The sequence below is a fragment of the Schistocerca nitens genome, chromosome 2, assembly GCF_023898315.1.
Source record: "Schistocerca nitens isolate TAMUIC-IGC-003100 chromosome 2, iqSchNite1.1, whole genome shotgun sequence".
Taxonomy (NCBI): domain Eukaryota; kingdom Metazoa; phylum Arthropoda; class Insecta; order Orthoptera; family Acrididae; genus Schistocerca; species Schistocerca nitens.
Window position 1 is genome coordinate 689,990,553 of NC_064615.1, and position 24,782 is coordinate 690,015,334.

Consider the following 24,782-nt stretch of genomic DNA (forward strand, 5'->3'; position numbering starts at 1 on the left):
CTCAGCTGCACGGGACGTTTAACTGGTGCCTTCTATCCTCGGTAAGTTGGCAGCGGCGGCGAGGAATGTGTGTTTAGTGTCACGCAGTGAAACGAGCAGCTCCATCGGTCCACTGTAGTTGCGTCTGCGGTGGGAGTAGGAGGTAGGAGGACACGGTCGGACCATCGCCTTGCCAGCGGGAGAAGGTACGGTGGGGGGAGTGGCAGCGCGAGAGGAGTGGGAGCGGCCGAGGGGGAGCAGAGGCAGGGGAGGGGGCTGACCCTGGAGAGGCTGCGCGCGGCGCCGGCAGACAGTTGAACAGCGGCGCGCTCGTTATCTGCCCGCGGCGGCCAGTTCGCTGGAGAGGCCCGCGCCGGTGGGTTGGCAACGCGTTCCGCGAGAGGAGTTCTCGGTTAACAGTGCGTGGGGTGTGCAATTGCTGGCGCGAGAGTGGTGACCGGGCGCCGGCACGAGCCGTGGTGACAGTGTGAGCAGTCAGCGGCTGTGCAGCGGGAGCGCCGGCCGGCCCGGCGCCGCACTTGTTGCTCCGGCTGCTGGAGGCAGAGGCGGCCGCTAACGAGGTTTTTGTGCGGCCGATGCAGCGGACGGCGGCAGCGCGCGCCGCCTCCCGCGGCCTGCGGAACCGGTTCTGACGTCAAACGAGGTGAGAGACCGCCACAGCGACGCGAAACCAGTCGCCACTCTCCCAGCCGGCGCTGAGACATTTCACTGTCGCGTTTATGTGCTCTTTGTCTGGCTGCACCGAGGCCCTCCGGTACGAGTAAAGGCTCTAGTCCCGCCGTCGGACCGCGTCTTACGCAACTCATTAGCCTGCGTACTCTGTTAAAGACTTCCACTTCTTAGAGGATGACCTGTTTGGAAACTACGATCAGTCGAATTTTATTTATTCCTTATACAGCTTTCAAGCCACCACGCGCCTACCACGAGATGGCAGTTTCAGGCCGCTTTACAATTTGTAACCAATTGCAGATGGAGTGTAGCCGTGTATGGAAGTGAAACGGACGATAAATAGTTTGGACAGGAAGAGAATAGAAGCTTTCGAAATGTGGTGCTACAGAATAATGCTGAAGATTAGATGGGTAGATCACGTAACTAATTAGGAGGTATTGAATAGAACAGGTGAGATGAGGAGTTTGTGGCACAACTTGACAAGAAGAAGGGACTGGTTGGTAGGACGTGTTCTGAGGCATCAAGGGATCACAAATTTAGCATTCGAGGGCAGCATGGAGGGTAAAAATCGTATAGGGAGACCAAGAGATGAATACATTAAGCAGATTCAGAAGGGTGTAGGTTGCAGTAAGTACTGGGAGATGAAGAAGCTTGCACAGGATAAAGTAGCATGGAGAGCTGCATCAAGCCAGTCTCAGCACTGAAGACCACAACAACAACAACCAATTGCAGCAGTCCATGAGATCATAGCACTGGTGCAAGTAGTTGGATTTAAATAAATTCTACCGACAAATGTACAAAATGTGTTAGCAATATGATTTTAGTTAAATGTTATGTGACACCGAAACCTGTAAGTATAACCCTTCAAAATGATGCATTAAGCTGTTGCTGTCATCAGTCCGAAGACTTCCGTCACGCAGCACTCCACTCTAGCCTATTCTGTCCTGACCACATCAAGTCTGCATAATTGTCGCTTGTGCCTATTTTAACCTGCTTTCTGTACTCAAGCCTCGTTTCCCCTCTACAGTTTTTCCATTACAAAAGTGACGTTTTCATGTTTCAGAATGTGTCCTATCAACCGAATTCTTTTTGTCGAATTGTGCAAGAAATTTTGTTTCCTAATTCGTTTCACTGCCTTCTCGTTAGTTATTTGTTCTGTTCATATAATTTTCAACGTTCTTCAGAAACTTCTCTTCCCTTCTCTTATATGAACTATTTAATAGTCAGTTTCATTCCTGCACACGGCTAAACTACAGACGAATGCTTTCAGCAAGTACTTTTCACGTCGGCCATCAGTCGCTATGCTGACCAAATAGCAGAACTCAGAGACTACTTTTAGTGTCTGATTTTCTGATCGAATCCTATCACATACTCACCTCTGCTCTCCCAAGTCCTTTGCTGTGTCTGAACTATGAAGTTATCGATAGAACTTGATGTTTCCGTTTCTTCTCCGTTTCCTAATGAACCCTTCGTTTCCTTTACTGCTGCTCTAAGAACAGATTAACCCTATATTACCAAAACCTCGTTAAATTTCAGATTGCAGTATGGTACAAAGCAGAATATTTGTACTTACTTTAGCATGTACATACGATTGGAGATCTACTACTGCGGTGGTAATTAACTAATGTATAAAGTATAAATTACGACCATTAGTGAATAAAATGTCAATTAGTGAACTCACCTCCCCCCCCCCCCCCCCAGCTCTCAGGGAAAGGAAAAATAATTGTGCAATCAAGCATTCTTCTATCACGAAAATGATGTAAAATTTGGTATTAAGGTTTTCAACAGGGTCGGAACTGTAACATTTTTATGGTTACTTAAAAGTTGCCATTCATTTTCCAAAATATTAAAAATACATACGTCCTCCCCCCTTCCCCCTCTCGGTTTACCCCACTCGCCCTCCCCTTAGTGGTCTAGGGTTAAATAAAATCAAAGCGAGGATTTAGCCCTGTCTCATTCCTTTAACTACTAGTTTCCTTCGTGGCCTCCTTCTGAAGTCTTCTTTCAGTTAAAGTTGTAGATCTCTCTCCCCTTATTTTATTCCAGGTGCATTATGTGCCAGTGTGGAAATTACAGCACGTGGTTTCGACAAGTAGTGCGCGAACTTTTATTCTTGTGCATTACTCGCTAGAATCTATTTAAATCCAACTATTTTCCTTAGTGCTGTGATCCCAGCGACTGCTTGCACTTGGTGACAAACTGTAGGCACGCTCTCAACAAATGGCTGCACTGTGGACAAAATGATGGTGCAGTGGCTAGGGGAAGTTGCTGGTGGTCGTTGTCGTCGTCTTCAGTCCGAAGGTTAATTTGATGCAGCTCTCCGCGATATTACTGTGCAAGTCGACATAACTGTTGCAACCTAAGTCCACTTGAACCTGTTTACTGAAGCCGTCTTGGCCTCCCTCTAAAATTTTCACCTCCCCCCTCGTCCATTGACACACACACACACACACACACACACACACACACACACACACACACACCTTCTGTTCATTGCTTTGATATTCTCAGAATATGTGCTGTCAATTCACTCCTCCTTTTGCTCAAATTGACATTCTTTTTCCCCCCGTATTCGATTCTGAACGATAGGTAAATAGTCTCAAAACGTTATTAAGCTACTGGTCAGTTTCCACATAAATAAATTAAAAAAATTAATACTCGCTGCCTTCAACTTACCAATATTCAAGAAAGGTAGTAGGAGTAATCCACTAAATTACAGGCCCATATCGTTAACGTCGATATGCAGCAGGATTTTAGAACATATATTGTGTTCGAACATAATGAATTACCTCGAAGGAAACGGTCTATTGACACACAGTCAACATGGATTTAGAAAACATCGTTGTTGTGAAACACAACTAGCTCTTTATTCACATGAAGTGCTGAGTGCTATTGACAAGGGATTACAGACCGTATTTCTGGATTTACGGAAGACTCTGTACCACACAAGCGGCTCGTGTTGAAATTGCGTGCTTATGGAATATCGTCTCAGTTATGTGACTGGATTTGTGATTTCCTGTCAAAGGAGTCACAGTTCGTAGTAACTGACGGAAAGTCATCGAGTAAAACAGAAGTGATTTCTGGCGTTCCCCAAGGTAGTGTTATAGGCACTTTGCTGTTCCTTATCTATATAAACGATTTGGGAGACAATCTGAGCAGCCGTATAAGGTTGTTTGCAGATGACGCTGTCGATTATCGACTAATAAAGTCATCAGAAGATCAAAACAAACCGCAAAACGATTTAGAAGAAATATCGGAATGGTGCGAAAAGTGGCAGTTGACCTTAAATAACGAAAAGTGTGAGGTCATCCACATGAGTGCTGAAAGGAACACTTTAAACTTCGATTACACGATAAATCAGTCTAATCTAAAAGCCGTAAATTCAACTAAATACCTAGGTATTACAATTACGAACAACTTAAATTGGAAGGAACACATAGAAAATGTTGTGGGGAAGGCTAATCAAAGGCTGCATTTTATTGGCAGGACACTTAGGAAATGTAACAGGTCTCCTAAGAAGACTGCCAACATTAAGCTTGTCCGTCCTCTTTTAGAATACTGCTGCGCAGTGTGGGATCCTTACCAGATAGGACTGACGGAGTACATCGAAAAAGTTCAAAGGAGGGCAGCACGTTTTGTATTATCGTGAAATATGGGTGAGAGTGTCACAGAAATGATACAGGATTTGGGCTGGACATCATTAAAAGAAAGGCGATTTTCGTTGCGACGGAATCTTCTCACGAAATTCCAATCTCCAACTTTCTCCTCCGAATGGAAAAATATTTTGTTGACACCGACCTACATAGGGAGGAACGATCACCAAGATAAAACAAGGTAAATCAGAGTTCGTACGGAAAGATGCACGTGTTCATTCTTTCCGCGCGCTATACGAGATTGGAATAATAGAGAATTGTGAAGGTGGGTAGGTGAGCGCTCTGCGAGACACTTAAATGTGATTTCAGAGTATCCATGTAGATGTAAAAATGAGTAGATAAATTTCACGTATTGGTTCTAGGTTCATTTTTTATGGTCGTGCATCTGACTGAGGAGTCACATGGCGATACTGCTTTGGAATCTCCATTGCTGTTCGTTGTATAGACTAGAATCATGCTGGTAGCACCTCATATTATTAAAGCGTTCAGACAAGGCTTTCCAGGAAACTGCGGTACAACCAAGACTGAATATGTTTCCGTGATTCCAAGGGCTTGAACAGTTATAAGCTTTTTGGACGAACTGATCTGTTGTAAAATATGCGCTATAATTCTTCTTAAAGACGTGGCAGAGGATGGAGTCAACTAACGCTAGCTTCTGATTCAAAATTTCACGTTCCGAAATGTTTCGCTTAGGGGACATCATTTATATAGAGATGGGGCCCCTCCACGCTCGTTCCAAAAACTGTGTTTTACCTTTACAGCGTTTGATCTCCAGGCAACACTTCAATATAAATTGTGATACACTTAGGAGGAATGATTTGTTTTTTGCTAAAGCACTGTTACCAGATTTATAGGCGTTTTGATATGGCATGCAGTGACATGAACTCGTGCTGTAGTTCGTCCGATAGGTGTTTGAGGCGCTGGAGGGGGATTTTGAATAGACTCGTTGACTAAACACACCTGATCCACTTGGAGCCACAGTTGTACGGTCTTTGATTTGTGGACAGGGCAATATCATGCTGATGCAGAGAAGGCATGATTCCGATATATTTGGTGTTCTGGTTAAGGCGTATCCATACACACCTCTATTCGGTTTACCCCCTACAACCTATTTTAATGGTCACAGCCCACATAGAGAAAACAGGACCATACCGTCAGAGCACTTATACAGAACTACACGTTGCCACGACACTTCCAGGGCAGAAGTCTCTCAAGACCTTTGCCAGACATCCACGCGCGCCCATCTCAGTGGCACGTAACCAACCGCAAGTCGTCATTGACAGAATCTTGCTGTTTTATCTATTTCTCCGTAGTGGAACATTTTTAATGCTTTTCATAAACTGCTTGCTCAAACGAGGAAGTCACGTTCGGCACGGTACAAAAATGAGGGACCCACCACACACTAAGGTAATCTTCAGCTTACCCCTCGCAATCGCCTAGCTAAAATATGACATGCTAAATGCAAAAAAGTACTGTTCCAAACGTAGTAGACCAGAAAGCTATGACATACTGTATAATTCATAAAATACTGTCTACTGTCTTTAGGATGATTCCATTTATAGTAACAAGTGTTATCAGCAGCAATGGGCACTCGCGGCTGAATAACGTTATGCTCAATAATACATTACATGAAATACACATCTTAAAATCGGTTATTCTTCATGTGTATGATAAAATTTTTGTCAATTTCTTCTGTACGCTGTAATCTTGGCTTTATACAGATTTCATACAATCAGGTGTACAGGTAGTGTTTCGCCTGACAATCATTTATCCATTAATTTGTAGGTACACTCCAGTTTACAATTTGTGTATCAAGCAGCCATTTGAGCCACCCCTTCCAATCTTAGCTTCTGTTCCCTGTTCATTTGTACTACGCCACAGTAAGTAAATCATTAGATATTAATAAGTCAGATTTAGCCTTGACATTGTAACATAAGCACACATTTCAAGGAAAATTCGACATAACATTTCTTGCCCATTGCCTTGGCGTAAGACTGTTTGCACTTCTTCGAACCTTTAAATTTTTAAGTTTGATAAACTAACATAATAGCCCCGGACGCTTCTTTGACGATAGCGCACAAGAAGGCTCACTTTGATCTGGGTTTCACAACTTTCCAACCATTCTTTCTACCGTTACACTGTTTTCAACATGTTATTCTTGCTTTCCTGTGTACAACTACCAAAGAAAATCATTGGTAGTTTTAAATAAATTGAGATCTTATAGTATACAACACGAAATAAACGCTAATACGAGGCATTGATGAACTAATGTCTGGCTTAGACGAACTGTTTACTAAACAACAGGAATCAGAGTTTAAGGGTGAACTTTGTGGTACGAAGTATAGGCCGGTACAAGAAGGTGAGTGGGCGCAGGGAAGAGCAAACAGGTTTATTTGCCTTTACTTTGGTTGCATCCAGATATGTTGGGAAATCAAAATCCATTCTAACATTCATAAGCAGTGTGTATATTCTAAGGTGCGAGTAAAATCTTTAAAACAGCATAACATTAAAAAATGTACATGGAATACGAAACGTTGAACATGAGAAACTTGCTCGACTTAGAAGTGTTTGTACGCTCGTTGAAAACTATTTGCAACAAGTAGCAGAACAGACTTTTTTTTGTTTCTCATTCTTAAATATGCGTGTTTCACCTTAGAGAGATGGAAAACCTGACACAAAATAAATGCATTGACAGATTCCAGCGGTGTGTAGACCCCAGATTCTAGCCGCATCGTTATGGGTTATCGACAAACAGGTCGTAAGAGACGGCGCCCTAGCGCGGACAAGCGTGACGCTGTCCTTATCAGAGGAACGAAAAAATGGTTCAAATGGCTCTGAGCACTATGGGACTCAACTGCTGTGGTTATCAGTCCCCTAGAACTTAGAACTACTTAAACCTAACTAACCTAAGGACATCACACACATCCATGCCCGAGGCAGGATTCGAACCTGCGACCGTAGCAGTCGCACGGTTCCGGACTGCGCGCCTAGAACCGCGAGACCACCGCGGCCGGCTCAGAGGAACGATCCCGTAATTTGCTGTACTCTGTTTAAGCAAAACTCGCAAACCTAAATCTGAACTGTCGAACTGGGATTCGAACCCCACTTCTCCTGAATGAATCCTGTGACGAGCACTGAGTCATTTCGCTCGGTCGAAGATGACGGAGAGAAATGGGGTTGAGACAGTTCGGTACCATATTTTTACACCACGAATGCAAGTGTTTCGAAGACTTTTCAAGGGGAAGTATCCACCCCCACAGCTTTCTTCCTCACTGAAAACCTATTTGCAAACAATTATTTATGACGGTGCAACATGAGATACCCCGTGACGATATGGTGTGTTAAGACGTGAATAAGCTATCTTCCTTTTATTTCATTTTATTCTTGCTTACGGGTCCGTTGATTGATATTCCGACACCAAGCCTGCCTATAAATTACTTAAACTTGCATATAATAGAGGTCAGACTTCCGTAGGCAAACCAATGAAATAAGATGATGTAAAATGAATAAAATATTGGCTTTGCATTATTGTTTGTGGCTTCACTTTCATTATAAGAGGCGCCTAAATAATTTATATATTTTAAGATCGTTTCGTTCGTAATGAAGGCCAAAGCTGCTTTATAACGCCTCAGTAAACGACTTTTTCCAAGAACAGCGGAAGCAGAATTCAGACAGAAGACGTAGCAACTGTTACGACCGCCTTTATCGAACAAGGAAAGATATTATCTATAATTGTAGTTGTCAGGGATGGTAGCTATATCGTTCAGACTGTCTTATGTAAGAAATTATTGTATGCTTTAGACATTTTAGTAATAAGTTTCAGAAATTGCTCAGTTTTAATGTCCCAAATTAGTAGACGTTATACTTGTAGAATACTTTTCGGTTGGCAAACGTGGACGTGGGACGAAACTTCATACGAAATTTTGTTTCTTCTTTCATATTCTTCATATTTGTAGTATTATTCTGGATTCCGTTGAATATATTGCACAGGACCGTTTTATCTGGCGTAGAGAGAAGGAATGGCTTAAACTGCGGCATAGAATTCGGTTGTCGTATGACACAAGCTGCAGAAAGTTACGTATAACAATAAAGCGTCAACTTGAAAAAAATTCTATCATTCAGCGATATTGTTTAACTTCGCGGTGGCGCATTGCCCTGAATCCAACGTTCAAATATCGTTAGCCCTCATATTTCAGTCACTTAACCTTGATTATGCAAGCTGAGTATGTATTTAATTAACTTCGAGGCCCACTTTCTGTGCAACGAAATAGCTACGTCCTTAAATATAACGGCAAAGTTCACGTAATCTGTCTACTCTGAGATCGATTGCTTGGTGCTATGTTGATCAAACCTGACCTCTAGTATGTTTTGTTTGAATTTGCGGCGATTTGTCACTGATTACTTTCAAAAAATTCTGCTTTTATCGCTTTGACTCACTGAGTTTAAAGAACTCGCTGGTTCCAGAGCACTGTTCATAAACATATGAAATCAAAACTATGAGAAATTTTTTCGTCAAACTTCCGACTTGCATAACGAAATACTTTTCGAAAATACTTCAGTATCTTCTGTGGACTTACTTTTCACGTTAGTTCTTAGTATCAATTTCCAACGTGAAGGTTTTCAAAAATAATAAATTTTCATGTAAATAACTCTTGACTTAGTAATTCAAGAAAAACTTTAACACCAGACTTCATTTTTAACTATATAACTGGTAGTTTTATTTTCTCACAATACGGAGCTGTCTCACACATATTGTACATGGCAACAGCTCGAGATTCAAAGAGTGACTGTTTAATTTTTACAATATTTTTGTTTTTCTATTCATTAATAATCAATACGGAGGTTCAAGACAATGGTGGAGCGATGTTCTCGCCGATGAAAACCATCGGCTGTGTTTGCTGTAGTACCAGCGTCGCCAGATGCTGCTTCGGTGGTAACGCAGCTGGAACACCTTGTCTGCATTCTCTTCGGATTACGTGGACAGACAAAAATAATGACTTTTAAGTATATAAATTTAAAGACAGTAGTGCCCATCCAAACTGGCGCACTACAAACACTATTTACTTACCCTCCACTTGCCAGTAAATACCAGACAGTGCAGTCATAGTGTGACTTGGGAACATAGATTTGCGTGGGGCTACCTAATTTAAGATTTGCTGCTGTGACCCTTCTCGACAGCTGTTGGGCAATCTCATTACACAGGGACGTTACCAACTCTCTCTTTCTCTCTCTCTCTCTCTCTCTCTCTCTCTCTCTATCAGCGTTGAATGTACACTCCTGGAAATGGAAAAAAGAACACATTGACACCGGTGTGTCAGACCCACCATACTTACTCCGGACACTGCGAGAGGGCTGTACAAGCAATGATCACACGCACGGCACAGCGGACACACCAGGAACCGCGGTGTTGGCCGTTGAATGGCGCTAGCTGCGCAGCATTTGTGCACCGCCGCCGTCAGTGTCAGCCAGTTTGCCCTGGCATACGGAGCTCCATCGCAGTCTTTAACACTGGTAGCATGCCGCGACAGCGTGGACGTGAACCGTATGTGCAGTTGACGGACTTTGAGCGAGGGCGAATAGTGGGCATGTGGGAGGCCGGGTGGACGTACCGCCGAATTGCTCAACACGTGGGGCGTGAGGTCTCCACAGTACATCGATGTTGTCGCCAGTGGTCGGCGGAAGGTGCACGTGCCCGTCGACCTGGGACCGGACCGCAGCGACGCACGGATGCACGCCAAGACCGTAGGATCCTACGCAGTGCCGTAGGGGACCGCACCGTCACTTCCCAGCAAATTAGGGACACTGTTGCTCCTGGGGTATCGGCGAGGACCATTCGCAACCGTCTCCATGAAGCTGGGCTACGGTCCCGCACACCGTTAGGCCGTCTTCCGCTCACGCCCCAACATCGTGCAGCCCGCCTCCAGTGGTGTCGCGACAGGCGTGAATGGAGGGACGAATGGAGACGTGTCGTCTTCAGCGATGAGAGTCGCTTCTGCCTTGGTGCCAATGATGGTCGTATGCGTGTTTGGCGCCGTGCAGGTGAGCGCCACAATCAGGACTGCATACGACCGAGGCACACAGGGCCAACACCCGGCATCATGGTGTGGGGAGCGATCTCCTACACTGGCCGTACACCACTGGTGATCGTCGAGGGGACACTGAATAGTGCACGGTACATCCAAACCGTCATCGAACCCATAGTTCTACCATTCCTAGACCGGCAAGGGAACTTGCTGTTCCAACAGGACAATGCACGTCCGCATGTATCCCGTGCCACCCAACGTGCTCTAGAAGGTGTAAGTCAACTACCCTGGCCAGCAAGATCTCCGGATCTGTCCCCCATTGAGCATGTTTGGGACTGGATGAAGCGTCGTCTCACGCGGTCTGCACGTCCAGCACGAACGCTGGACCAACTGAGGCGCCAGGTGGAAATGGCATGGCAAGCCGTTCCACAGGACTACATCCAGCATCTCTACGATCGTCTCCATGGGAGAATAGCAGCCTGCATTGCTGCGAAAGGTGGATATACACTGTACTAGTGCCGACATTGTGCATGCTCTGTTGCCTGTGTCTATGTGCCTGTGGTTCTGTCAGTGTGATCATGTGATGTATCTGACCCCAGGAATGTGTCAATAAAGTTTCCCCTTCCTGGGACAATGAATTCACGGTGTTCTTATTTCAATTTCCAGGAGTGTATTTCATTCAAAACTAGAGATGCGCCATGAATCCTAAGGAAACTGGCCATAACATACTTTATGCGCCAGTGCCTATACGTAAATTAAACGCTCATGATGGAGCAGTACAAATATCGGGTAATAGATGCTTGCATAGAATCGTATTAGATATCTGTTCCTAGAGTGTGGTTTATGAGAGACTATTGTACCAGGTAGGCTACACACATTTTGCAGATAGATGTGGCGCACTGCTTAAAATAGTGGAATAGTATTCGGTGTTACGGAATTCAGATGTGCATTTGGCCCTCCAACTGTGGTTTCCTTAAGTCACTTTAGCCCACTGCGGAAATCTTTCTTTGAACGAGGCATCAGTGAACTGCTCTTCCTTGTCTAGGTAAGCCAACTGTACATCTCTTACGAGAGCCTTCTCTTATAGGATAACGCACAGTGCACAGGCTTGAAGACTGGGAGGTGAGCCAGAAAGAATCGAATCCGCCCGGCGATTTCACGACCATGGATTGACACACCGACCAGCCTGACGAGAATATCAGTGGAAGAGGAGTCAAAATAAGTGAACACGCGTCTCGGACTATTAGTGGAAACTCGATCGTTTGTGAGAAAACGACGGCCAAAGTTCTTGACGTAACTTTGACACCTTTTAGTGCATGGTAATATCAGCGGAAATGGTGGCGTAATGGCAAGCGGTGCGGCTTCTCAATTTTGCGCCTCGTGTTCGGAACTAGATTTTTTTTTCATTTACGTACCTTAGTCTGCAGAATGTTACTAAGTTTCTTATCAAATTAGGGGATAAAAGTGCTTTATATTAATTGTAAAATTACAACTGCATTTCACAATAAGTGTAACAGATTTATGTAACATATGTGTGTATTATTTTCCAGGGTTACAATCTTTTTAAAATCTCATATTCTTATTTATAATTATAATTTTTTAATTATTAATTACTTTTAATTATTTTAATTCTTGTAATTCCTTCTATTATTGTTGTTTTTCCGATTCTTGTTTTTTGTTTTTCCGATTCTTGTTCTTTGTTTTTCCATTTCTTCAATTCTTGTTTTTTTTCAATTCTTGTTTTTTTCCAATTCTTGTTTTTTTCTTCCAATTCTTGGATGCGATTTTCACTCTGCAGCGGAGTGTGCGCTGATATGAAACTTCCTGGCAGATTAAAACTGTGTGCCCGACCGAGACTCGAACTCGGGACCTTTGCCATTCGCGGGCAAGTGCTCTACCATCTTTTTTTTTTTTTTTTTTTTTTTTTTTTTTTTTAAATCTCATTTTGTTCGGTTTTGTTCGTTGCATCTGCTCGGGGCGGGCGTCGTAAGACATCCGTTTAAGTTCGTTGTTGATCGATTAACTCAGATTTTTTTATTACAGAGGGCAGCTAACCCTCTGACCGAACACGCTGAGCTACCGTGCCGGCGTCTGAGCTACCGAAACACGACTCACGCCCGGTCCTCACTGCTGTACTTCTGCCAGTATCTCGTCATAGACATCTCTGAAAAAAAAAAAAAAAAGATTCAAATGGCCCTGAGCACTATGGGACTTAACATCTATGGTCATCAGTCGCCTAGAACTTAGAACTACTTAAACCTAACTAACCGAAGGACATCACACAACACCCAGTCATCACGAGGCAGAGAAAATCCCTGGTAATCTCTGAACTCCTTCGGTATCAGAGTCCGAGAAATATATTTCAGTACTGGATCTGTCATCTGCTATGTTGATAATGAGTCTATCAACAGCAGAACCCACGGAGCCACCTAAGCGCCACACCTTCTCCTCTTCTTTCATGTCATATCGTTTTGTAACGTGCCAGCGTTCGGCAGTGACGTGTGATAAAACTTCGCGCATTCGTTCCAGTGAATCTGGCCGTAAATGTCTTATTTCTCGCAACAAGTCCGTTAACTTGGCTCCAGATCAGTTCTGTTGAGCTCATATTGCAATGGTACAGTTGAAAAAGTAAAAATGCAGCATTTGTACGCTATGCTCGACGTCTTGAAAATTGTTTTCCGTGTTTCTGCGACGCCTATTATTATGGCTCGCGAGAGACCACATCTGTGACATAAAAGCATGGACATAGTCCAAATAAAGAGTATTTTATTTTTCATTTTTGCTCCTAAAATTTTTATTAATTTACACAACCTTTGTTAATCTTTTGTAAGATATCAATAATTAAAAACTTACATTTGCAATGAAAACTAAAGCATTTTTCATAAAAAACAGACATTTTAATTACCATGTATTTGATGAATTTTATATTTAGAAGATGCAGATATTCCAAACTGAACAAGAAAGAGAGATTTGAACTAGCGATCCATGAACGCACCATTTTACTGTTCTACAATGCTATTGATCCAACTAAGCTTCCCATTTATAAAATATCTCAACTTCAGTAAGGAAAACTTCGAAGCCGATTTTTCTGTGAACTTGTGGAGAACATTGAGAATAACCTGTTTCTTGCCACTACGGAGCAGGAAGCAGCGTCAGCTTCTTTCACACAACGTATAAACCAAGCGACCATCAGAGAACAACAGCAAAAATACTGTGATTGTACACAATTTTTTAAATAAAAACTACATAGCTATAGTATGATAAAGAAAAACGTTTATGGCTGTTAATACATTAGAATATCTTGTTTCTTACTATAACATAGCAAATAAGAATTCTAATGCGTAAATAAGACCTACTTCCAAGAGCGTAACAATACCATTGTTTGTGTGCTATGGCTGCTGACTAATCATCGCGTTTGAGTTCGTTTACATAAGGTTTACTCTTACGGTGAGCAAAGTATAGATGGGATAAGCGCTAGGGAAAAGACGACGACGATGACAACGAAGGAGGAGGAGGAGAAGAACAACAACATTAAACAACCTCTTTACCGACGAACTACCAAACTCTCGTTTTCGTATTACATTCAAATGGCGGTCAGTCGCTTTTACGTTAATCCATTCTCAAGCCTCTCCATTTATTTGCGATAGGACAAATCTCGCTATTCCAGAAACCTTCTGTATCCAATTATTGCAATTTTCAGACGTGTTCTCGCGGAAACTTTGACTGGTACGTAATATCTTTCGCACTCTGGTATGAGTGCAGCCCACGTGGAACGAAGAGCTATTTAAAATTCCGACAGTACCGAAATCGATATGCGCGGCCGACGTGAACAGACTGAGGAGTTCTTGTGTAAGCATCGTTCGCATACGTGGACTCCGGCGAGGAATCAGTGGGGTAGTTTGTACCAAAAATGAAATGGAATCTTAGGATAAAGACTGGATTTATTTATGAATTCATTTTTCTTCCTATTGATCTGCGATTCTTTGAATCACTGGTCTCTCTCTCTCTCATATATACTTCGCAGCTATCTCTACTCGCATTGTTTCGTTTCAGCACTTTGAGTGTTTCTTATAACGCCACTGCTCACGAAGAAAAGCTCTCACATATAGTAGCAACTCATTCACTGTTTAGTTATGTAGTGGGCATTTCACTCCCATTGTTTACCTTTTATGTGACTTTCTCAGCCACATTACATATAGTCAACAAATACACACACCTGCAGCTTGCAGTGTTCACTTACACCCGTTATATCTACACAATCGGATAAAAAACATCCGGACACCTGTTACTGGACATCCGTCGCCTTTATGGGGGCTCGAACTATCTTGAGGACACTTTCACCGCGCCGCCTGAATCTTTGTGAAGAAGTGGCAGCCCGTTATTCCTAAAGAACAGAAGCTAGAGAAGAGAGTGATGTTCGATGCTGGGGTCAGAAGCGAAGTCTGCGTTCTAACACATCCAGATTTTCCAATTGGTTCAGGTGGAGACCCTTGACAAGCCAGTACCTATAAGGAATGTTGTTGTCCACAAACCATTGCCTCAAGTATGCTGCTTTACATCAGCTGTATTGTCATGCTGAAGCAAACAATCGTCTCAGAATTCTTTCTCTGCTGTACACAGTACCGATACTGTAAAATGTGTTTATATCCTTTCGTATTAGCATTTCCTTAAGCGCAACAAGGGGACTACACCCTAACGGCGGAAACGCCAGCATACATTAACGCTACTCCATACTTCACTGTTTGCACAACACATGCCTCTAGGCATTCGCCAAATCCAAATCCTTTCACTGCATTACCAGAGGGTGTGGTGTGATTCATTACTACTCGGTCATTACTGTTCAGTGTCATTGCTCTTTAGGCCGCTCGAGCGTCGTTTAGAGTTGACAAGCTAAACGTGTGGCTTTTTGAGGCGCTGCTCGACCACTGGTCCAATTATGTTTCATTCCCTACCCAGTTATTGTCTTACCTGGACTGATGGTAGCACTTGGGAACTCATGAGGTGCGCATGGTCTTGGTTTAGCTGTGGCTGTTCCCTCAAATTTCCACTTGAGTCACATCACCAATAGTCGACATGGGCAGCTTTAGAAGGGTTGAAATGTCACGGATGTTTCGTTCGGGTGACATCCAATGACTAGTTCACGTTCGAAGTCACTGCATTCTCCTGACAGACCCTTTTAAGACGAGACTTGACGCCTCCTTTCATACTACGGGTTCTCGTCACAAGTAGCGTTTAATTCCGCATTACATGGAGATTTGGTTCAAAATGGCTCTGAGCACTATGGGACTCAACTGCTGTGGTCATAAGTCCCCTAGAACTTAGAACTACTTAAACCTAACTAACCTAAGGACAGCACACAACACCCAGCCATCACGAGACAGAGAAAATCCCTGACCCCGCCGGGAATCGAACCCGGGAATCCGGGCGTGGGAAGCGAGAACGCTACCGCACGACCACAAGATGCGGGCATGGAGATTTCCAGATACTTTTAATCAGAGGTGGAATACATACACCCATACAAAGACACGCATTCCTAAGTGATTTTTACAGCAATTGACCGTAGAGAAGATCTTGAACTTTAGGAACCTAGTTGTTAGACATTAGCATGTATCTCGAAAGATACTAGTTTTGAATGTAAATCCACTTTTGACCGGATAGTGTAAGCTTGTAAATATTTATTCTGTAGTTCAATTCAACGCAAAGTCAAATGTTGCGATGTATCGGTGTAATATATAGTATATTCAAATTCGTTACACTTAAGTTCACTGTTGTTTCACCGTGAATGAGTGTGAAACAACTGCCGCTAAATACTTTGTCTCTCTCTCTCTCTCTCTCTCTCTCTCTCTCTCTCTCTGTGTGTGTGTGTGTGTGTGTGTGTGTGTGTGTGTGCGTGCGTCAGAAGGCTAAATTTGCCTCATAATCGCCATCTTGGCGCTTTGTCCACTACACCCACCCTGCCCTATTGGCCAATTAAAGTCGATCAATCAGTACACACATTAATATTGTCGACTTTGACCACTAAAATGGTTCTCTTCACAAAGATATCAATTAAAATTTACAATAGGACTCATTTGACACAGTTTTTCTGTGTATCCGTTCGCGTCACAATGTAAAAAAAACTGTACTGGAAAAACGAACCTTATGACGCTATACGATACGATACTATACTCGTAAGACCCTTGTCAATTGATTCTGGCCTCGGAAGCCTAGGCAGTTATAACAGGACTTACATGTTCATTCTATTTGGTAGATAAAAATGTTCGCATTTTGATTAAACATATTCCTGTTACAATAGACAGCAATGAAGCAAATACATGTGGATTTGGCACACAGTCAAGTACACAAAGGAAAACTAAGGAGGGGGAGGGGGGGGGGAGAGAAACAGGGTAGTCGCAAATTTTTGTACAGTGGTAGGAACGAGTGCCATGAACAACATAACACGTGGCGTGAGGGTGAGAGAGGGGGAGGGGGGCATGTTTTTCATGAATAACTCGAAAATGAATGTCCTACAAAAATCTATTCATTTTTTCTCTCGACTAATTATTTCCGCTTTGCATGGACCTAAAAATTACAGACAATTAAAAATAGTGTTTTTATGGTATAAAATGTTCATTGTTAGATGAAGTGGGTTAAGAACAAATACGAAATGCGTGTGCCACATCTACGAGCCGTAGGGTCATGTTAACTGATAAAACGTGTTCTGGAGGTGTAACAGGGCGGAGGAGGAAGGACGGGAGGCGTAGATGCACTTATTTCCTAGACCTGCAATCTGCGTCACGGGAAGCAACTACAGTGTGTTCCGCGAAGCTACACCGTCCCTTCCGGAGCGCGTCTTACGAATCACTGGCGACGCAATGTGTGACACGCCCAGGGGGTGTTTGTTTTCCACAGAGTACGGTGACATTGCATGGAATGCAGATATGAGTTACTAATAATACTAATGCGAGCAATACATATTGACATAAATACCTGCACACTTTGTTACTTTACTGGACCCCTTTTGGATCGTTTTAACCCGATATCTGTTTGCCTGAGGAAAAAGCGACTGATGGCCCTGTAGTTTGGTCCGTTTACTCCCTAAACCAACCAACCAACCCACCCTTTTCTACATTGCTAGCGGAGAAACTGATTCTTAGTGATCCTGTGTGGAACGTATTTTACAGAAAATCACACGCAACCAATGGAAATAAGTACTCATTGAATTTGGAACTAACTGCACTGTGTAAACACGAGCTCAATGAAGTTATGTTGTATGTCCGCAAAAGAGAACTAGACAGGATATGCTATAGTCTGCCTGTAAACTGTAAAACGAGCAGCGCTAGGAGGGAGGAGGTTGCCCTTCGAGGAAGAACGCTACAGCTGCCGTACAGGATGACTCAGAATCAGTTTCCCCTGCAGCAGTGTGGAACAATGTGCCGACATTTAAGTAGAATATGTCCATATGCGTTTCTTACGTTAGCATTATTAGTAACTCGTATCTGAATCCCATTTAGCGTGAACTCCCTGCGGGATGTCGGCGTAATGCGTCGCCAGTGATTCATAAGACATGTTGCTGATGAGTCGGAATAATTTTGTGGAACACCCTGTACTTGTTTCTTGTGACAGAGCGGGGTCCAGCCTGCTCGCCCTTCAGTTTGCAGACCCCAGGCGACGTGCTTTCCCTCATGCGTCTGCCCTCAACCCCTCCCCCCCCCCCCCCACACACATTCCCATTCCAGCATGTCACAAACCCAGAACACAATTTATCCCTTAAAACGGTTCAACAGCGCTTGGACGTGGTATACATATTTTTGTTCATATCCAACTTAATTTAACAACAAACATTCATTTTATACCATTAAAGTACCATCCATCCCGTGTAACGCGGTAACTATTAGCCCTAGAGAAAAAATTAATAGGACCTTTTTTTCAGGAAACTTAAAATAGTTTAATTTTATAACATTTTTCGCTAAGCCGCGCTTTTCGAGCTACTTATTGCACAAGAACTAAACATTGTACAGATGTTGTCACACATACTGCATTTTGAAGAGAAACTCTGAAAGCTTTTTTTTTTTTTTTTTTTTTTCAAACATTCGATATGCGAACCATGAGTTACCCGCCAGACGTCAATACGGTAATTGAATTCTTGCCATACCCGTCCCAGCATGGCATCCTCGACTGTGGCAGTCGCTTCCAGTATTATCTCCCGGAATTCTGCTACATCACGTGGTAGAGGCGGTACATACACCAGATCTTTAATGTGTCCTCACGCGGAGTGAGATCAGGTGATCGGGTAGGCCAGCTGTCCCCTTCTGTAGCACTGCCGATCCATCGATGCGGCAGCTCCGTGTTCAGGTACCCACGAACTTAACGATGAAAATGGAGCGGAGCCCTATCCTGCTGAAAGGTGAACGGAGAATCTCATTGCATTTGAGGCATCAGCCATTGCTGCAACATGTCCAAATAGGAATATCCGGTGAAGAGGAATGGCCCGTACAGTTTTCGACGTGACGAGGCACAAAAAACATTTACCTTTGTGGAATCACGCTTAAATTCAATCCATTCGTGTGGATGCTTTGTACCCCAGATCCGACAATTATGCGTTCACTTTCCCATTGGCTTCGTAGCTAAAAATTAACCGATCAACAATGACATCCCCACCCTCATTCAATTGTTACAACTGCGAACAAAACTCAAAACATTTGTCTTTGTCGTCATTGAACTTCTGCATTAGCTCCAATCTGAATGGTTTCATACACAGCTTCTGTCGCAGTGCTTTCCACACTGTTATTGGAGCCATTTCGAGTTCACTGGATGCACTACGCATCGATTTCTATGGACTCATGAATGTCTCTCGTAAGCGCTCCACATTCACTTCACTCACATTGGGACGTCCGCTTCTCTTTGCCCGGCCCAAGCAACCCGTCGTAACGAATTTTTTGTGCCATTGGTAAATGACCTTCCTTATTGGTGACTTCTTACCGCACTTGGTTCTAAACATCCTCTGAAAAGCTGTAGCACACTTGTTTTTGTCGAACTCAAACACACTCAAAGCTCGTTCCGCACCTGAACTCACCATGTTTGCGACTAACGCTGACTATCGGCGAATTACCAAATTACGCTGTGGCGGTATAAATGAAAAAAAAAAAAAACTTTCAGGGTTTCTCTTCAAAATGACATATGTATTATATCTGTACAATGTTTGGTTCTCGTGCAATAAATAATTGAAAGTATTCCCGGACTTTACGTGTACCCTGTATTTACTTATCGTGTGGTTTTTAAAGCAAAATATCAAAATATAAACACGTGTAATTTACAGACATTTAAAAATTTGATATAACCAATTGCGTCGTTCTTTGCCGTCAAGAAATCGGCGAAAATTCCACGATATGCCTTATTGGGACATTCTGTAAAAACATGGCGAAAGGCTTGTCTGGCTGCTACACATTCGCATTTTTAGGGATGGACCCTTGCCGTATCTATAAAGGAAATCCGCACTTCTGCCATGATTTGGTGCGTATTATGTTCATCGTTACTGAGACGTGTGCGTTCCATTATAGTTTTCATGGTTGGTGTCTTGATCAGAGTCGGTTTCTTTCTAGGACAACTGCGTCTTGATGGACAGGGAGGTGCAGTTTACCTTGTATGCGTTTAAGGGGAGCCGGAGGTGGTCAAATCCAAAAAATTACGATTTTTTTTGCTACCGAAAATTAATTGGAACATTCCTCTTTAATGTAAACTTTGAATTATTGTTCTACTCGCCCTAGAAGTGGAGTTATTACCATTTTCCCCCACGCCTGCAGAGGAAATGGGCGGCCGCTGAATGCATCTAACACCCTCCCGTAACTTCCTGGCGAACTGCTTGGGATTTTCTCGGCATGTTACGCATACAGCGCCTTATGTTACGCATACAGCGAGTGTGCAAGGGTTGGCTACATTGCTTTCTGTGACAAATGAAGCGCTAAGAGCGCGGAACATCGTCTCTTTGTTGTTTACCGTTTCGAATTAGTTCAGTGTTGCGCCTGTTGTTGGTAGTATTATACTTCTTGTGTAAAGCGTTGTTCTGGTTACGATGCCACGTTTTAGTAACCGTGTATATAAGAAGAGGAAGAACGTAGGGAAAAGATAATTAACACTTAATACCAAGTTGCGATACTACAATTACTGAAACAGTGCGTTCTTCTGCTAAGCAACACATGGCCGGCCATAGCCCTGTGACATCTTCTAGCAAGAAGCTGACTGGTGGAAGTGACAGATTTCGTGAATATGTTAGTGACAGTGATGATATTAAAGAAGTACTGAATATTGGATTATTATCTTCTGTGCTGAAAGAAAGTGTTCTGTGCAAAATGTGTTCAAGTGTAGGAGTGGGACTAGAGATAACAAAGCACTTTGGTTTAGCTTGTGAGATGAAGATAATCTGTGCATGTTGCAAGTATCAAGTGACTTTCTACAATTCACATGCGTCTCTTTGGTGAAAATGGACGATCTAGAGTGTTTGATGTGAATGTTCGACTTGTGTATGGTCTTTGCTCCATTGGAAAAAGGGTCTGCTGCTGGTAAACTGTTTTGTGGTATTATGAACTTTCCATCGCCTCCAAGAAAAATTTGGGTGCTACTGTAAACTGGTAGGGTCCTCTGTTGAAGATGTGGCTTTGAAAACCATGAAGGAAGCAGTGGAGGAATCTGTAGAAATGAACGGTGTTTCTAGGGATTTGGTAGTGGCATTAGATGGTTCCTGGCAAAAGAGGGGTCATAAATCCCTGAATGGGGTTGTAACTGCTACTTGTGGTGATAGTGCAAAAGTGATAGATGTTGCAATATTATCAAAACATTGTAGGTGCAAAAATAAAATCAAAGGAGAGCACATTGGAACCTGTGAGGCAAATTTTAGTGGATCAAGTGGAGCAATGGAAGTGGATGGAGTGAAACAAATTTTTGAACGTTCAGTTCCCAGATACAACGTTAGGTACAAATACTACCTTGAGGATGGTGACTCCAAAGGTTTCAAGACTATAGAGGAACTGAAACCATATGGAAATGAATTTGTAGTTGAAAAGTTGGAATGCATTGGGCATGTGCAGAAGCGTATAGGTGCACGGCTTCGAAGGCTCAAACAAACTTTGGGTTCAAGTAAGCTCAGTGATGGAAAGACAATAGGAGGGAGAGGCAGGCTTACTGATGAGGTGATTGAACGTCTACAGAGATACTATGGGTATGCTATAAGGCAAAATACTAGTAATATTAGTGATATGCGAAAAGCAGTGTGGGCATTGTTCCTTCATACTGCCTTTTCCAATGAATACCCTCAACACAGTCTGTGCCCAAAAGATTCCTGGTGCAAATATAATGCAAAAAAAGGACTATGATCACAAACATGGTTTGCCAGCAACTGTGATAAATGCAATAAAACCAATTTTTCATGACTTAGCACAGCCAAAATTGTTACACAAATGTCTACACGGAAAGACGCAGAATCCTAATGAGAGCGCAAACAATTTGATTTGGAAAGTGATTCCTAAAAGGGTGTTTGTAAGCATAAAAATACTGCACTTTGGCATTTATGATGCAATAGCAACCTACAACCAAGGGAACAGTGTGAAGTGTGAAGTTCTGAAGGCATTAGGATTTACAGCTGGGGTGAACACTGTACAAGCACTAAGAAATATTGACAGAGAAAGGATAAGAGGAGCAGAAAGAAGAGAAAGACATATGAAGTTTGATGGAACAACAGGCCAGAAAAGAAGACAGAAGAGGAAGCTTTTGGAGGATGAAGAAGAAGACCCTGATAATCCATCCTATAGTGCAGGAATGTATTGAGAAACTTTGATAGCCATTTCCTGTAAATTAGAATTTTTCGAATATAATGAACATTTTCACAAAACCCACTCAAGCTAGAGAGATGAAATTTTTATACAGCACTCCTAGTGGTCAAAATTACATTGTAACACAGCCATTTGGCAATATGTTCAGTAGTTTCATTTCAGTTTAATTATAAAGCAATTATTTGTAAAAAAAATTGGGTCATTAATAAAAAAAAATTATTGGAAGGAAACTAGAAAAGATACTCCAAAATCCCTCTGTCATAACTGCAATACTAAACCACTCTATATGTAAAAAAATTCAAATTTTTCTATTTGGTAGTTTATTCATAAATGTTCTTCAAACTTAGTGATTTTAACATGGGCAGCATAGGCACCTCCGGCTCCCCTTAAAGTACTAACAGAGAAGAGCTATTTTCCGTCGAAGACCAGGAGACTGAATGTGGTTCATTATGGGCAGCCATTCGACGGGAGTTGATTGTAATGTTGTTCTGCTGCACGTAGAGATGGAGGGGGAGAGGGAGAGGGGGAGGGGTGGAGGGAGAGCGGGAAGGGGAGAGGGAGAGCGGGAGAGTGGGAGAGCGTGGGAGGGCGAGAGGGAGACCGCGTGTGTGCCAAACAGAAACATCTTATTCCGGTGTAGAGTAGACGAGTCAAAGAGCTGATATGCACAGTATTTCAACAGTTGCTCCGCACAGCTTACGTAGGATCGTCTTCAGGCCACAAGTGGCCCATCTGGGCCATCCGACCGCCGTGTCATCTTCAGTTGAGGATGCGGATAGGAGGGGCGTGTGGTCAGCACACCGCTCTCCCCATCTTTGTGATGGTTTTCGGTGACCGGAGCCGCTACTATTCGGTCGAGTAGCTCCTCAATTGTCCGAACCATGCAATCTGCAGATATTTTGGATGTTGATTGTGGTGAAACAGGCTATCACCGAAATGGACCTGGAGCTGTCTGTTAGCCGTTTTGTTGCACAGGTCATATTTATCAGCAGAGGGAACAAACTCGATGAGTGTTTGTTACTACGTCAAAAGCCTGTTATGTCAGTAACTGCAGAGCCATCATCGTGAAAGGCAGAATGTCGAACGAATTTCAGAAGCTGCTTAAAATGTGAGGAATTTAGGAGCCTGGCACAAAGTTTTATAGAGTGCTGTTCACCTTTTACAGAATGGACTGTGTTGCTGCCTTGAAAGATGCTGAGGGGAGCGAATAATGTTCTGAGATTTCTATAGTTAGGTAAGATTGTAGTACAGCGGGACTGGCAGGACGTGGTAAATCGGAGAGAGGGGAAAGCTGCTGCTTAGGTTTCTCTCATTGGCAGCTGTAGGGGGACGATCATTGACCGTAGAAAGAAACCAGAGGTCTTTTTGATATTATTTCGTGTTATAGTGATTGTAGGAAGAGATTGTACCTACAAAGGAAACAGCATAAAAGACGGTACTGCTTCAGGATTTTGAGTATTCATTAAGCTCGAAGAAATTCAGTGATGCTCTGTTAAAGACGTGACGGATCGGAAGGTGTGAATTTAAATGGAAATATTTGGAAACAAAAGAACATTGTTCCCACGAAACCCTATTCGATAAATTTACAGACGCGTTCAAGGTAGAAAGTACAAAACTTCTCGCTTACGGATCGTGAGAAAGAACCAGCCAATTGAAGGGCAGATGATGACAATCCAGGTTGTAGAAACCGTTCTGGGAAACGCATTTCGGTAGAAATAATTATGAAAAATCCGCCTCGATTGCACAAATTACCTGGTGTTTACCTAGGTTTCAGCGTGGGTAACCACGCCTTCTTGAGAACAAATATAAAACAGCTTGCCTAAATAGGCATATTCAAAGGCTAAAATCAACGCCTACAGCGGCAAGACCCCATAATTCTTTTCCCCAAATAGACGGTACATATGTACCAAGTCAGTAATATTACTTAGCTCAACCCTGTGTGTGCTTCCTCGCCCCAGCCAACGTACGATGGTCACAGGCTCTCCACCGAACTGAGGCACCGCAGGCTGTTCACATGCGCGGCTATCGAAATCACTGCGCATGCGCGCGGCCAGGAGCGGGATTACAAAGTTAACACGGATCGGGACTAACTGATTGCCAAAAGTTGTCGCACAGATAGCAAATTGCGCAAATGATAAAAGCGATGATGCGGGAATTAAGACATATTTAATAGCAACACACGACAAACTTTGTGCACGGGTGGTAAATCAGCCACAAGCTAATATGGAGGCCCTAGAATTAAGTAGAAATTACAACTAGACTAAACAGACAGCTATGCTAAGTACTTTATTGTTAACGGATGAGACCGCACTAATAACATCTGCAGCAGAAACAAGCGTATCACAGCGTAAATTAACGGTGTTGCTTCGAGCGAATTTAAATATCTTTGTCATTAATGCCAAATGTGATTTTTTTTTTTTCTCATCAGTCTAGTCACTGTTTTGATGCGGCCTGCCACTAACTAAATTCATCTCGTGTGCCATACTGTGTATACTTACATTTCTAGAGATCAGAAGATACTGAACATAACTGATGGGTTGTTAAATTGATGTGCCAGGTGTCATCCATGTGGCTATATCTACACTCCTGTTCCAGTCGTCAATCGTGCGCGGGAAGAAAGGAGTTGGTAAGTC

The 24,782-nt window shown here is 43.0% G+C and overlaps 1 protein-coding gene across 1 annotated transcript in view; it reads left to right on the top strand.

The window, feature by feature from the left end:
* Window positions 1–304: 304 nt before the first annotated feature.
* LOC126235263 (uncharacterized) overlaps window positions 305–24,782 on the top strand; it is a 606,153-nt gene continuing 581,675 nt past the window's right edge. Inside the window, exon 1 of the mRNA XM_049943993.1 lies at window positions 305–643. The gene's annotated coding sequence lies outside the window, so the exon portion shown is untranslated. The remainder of the gene's footprint in view (window positions 644–24,782) is intronic.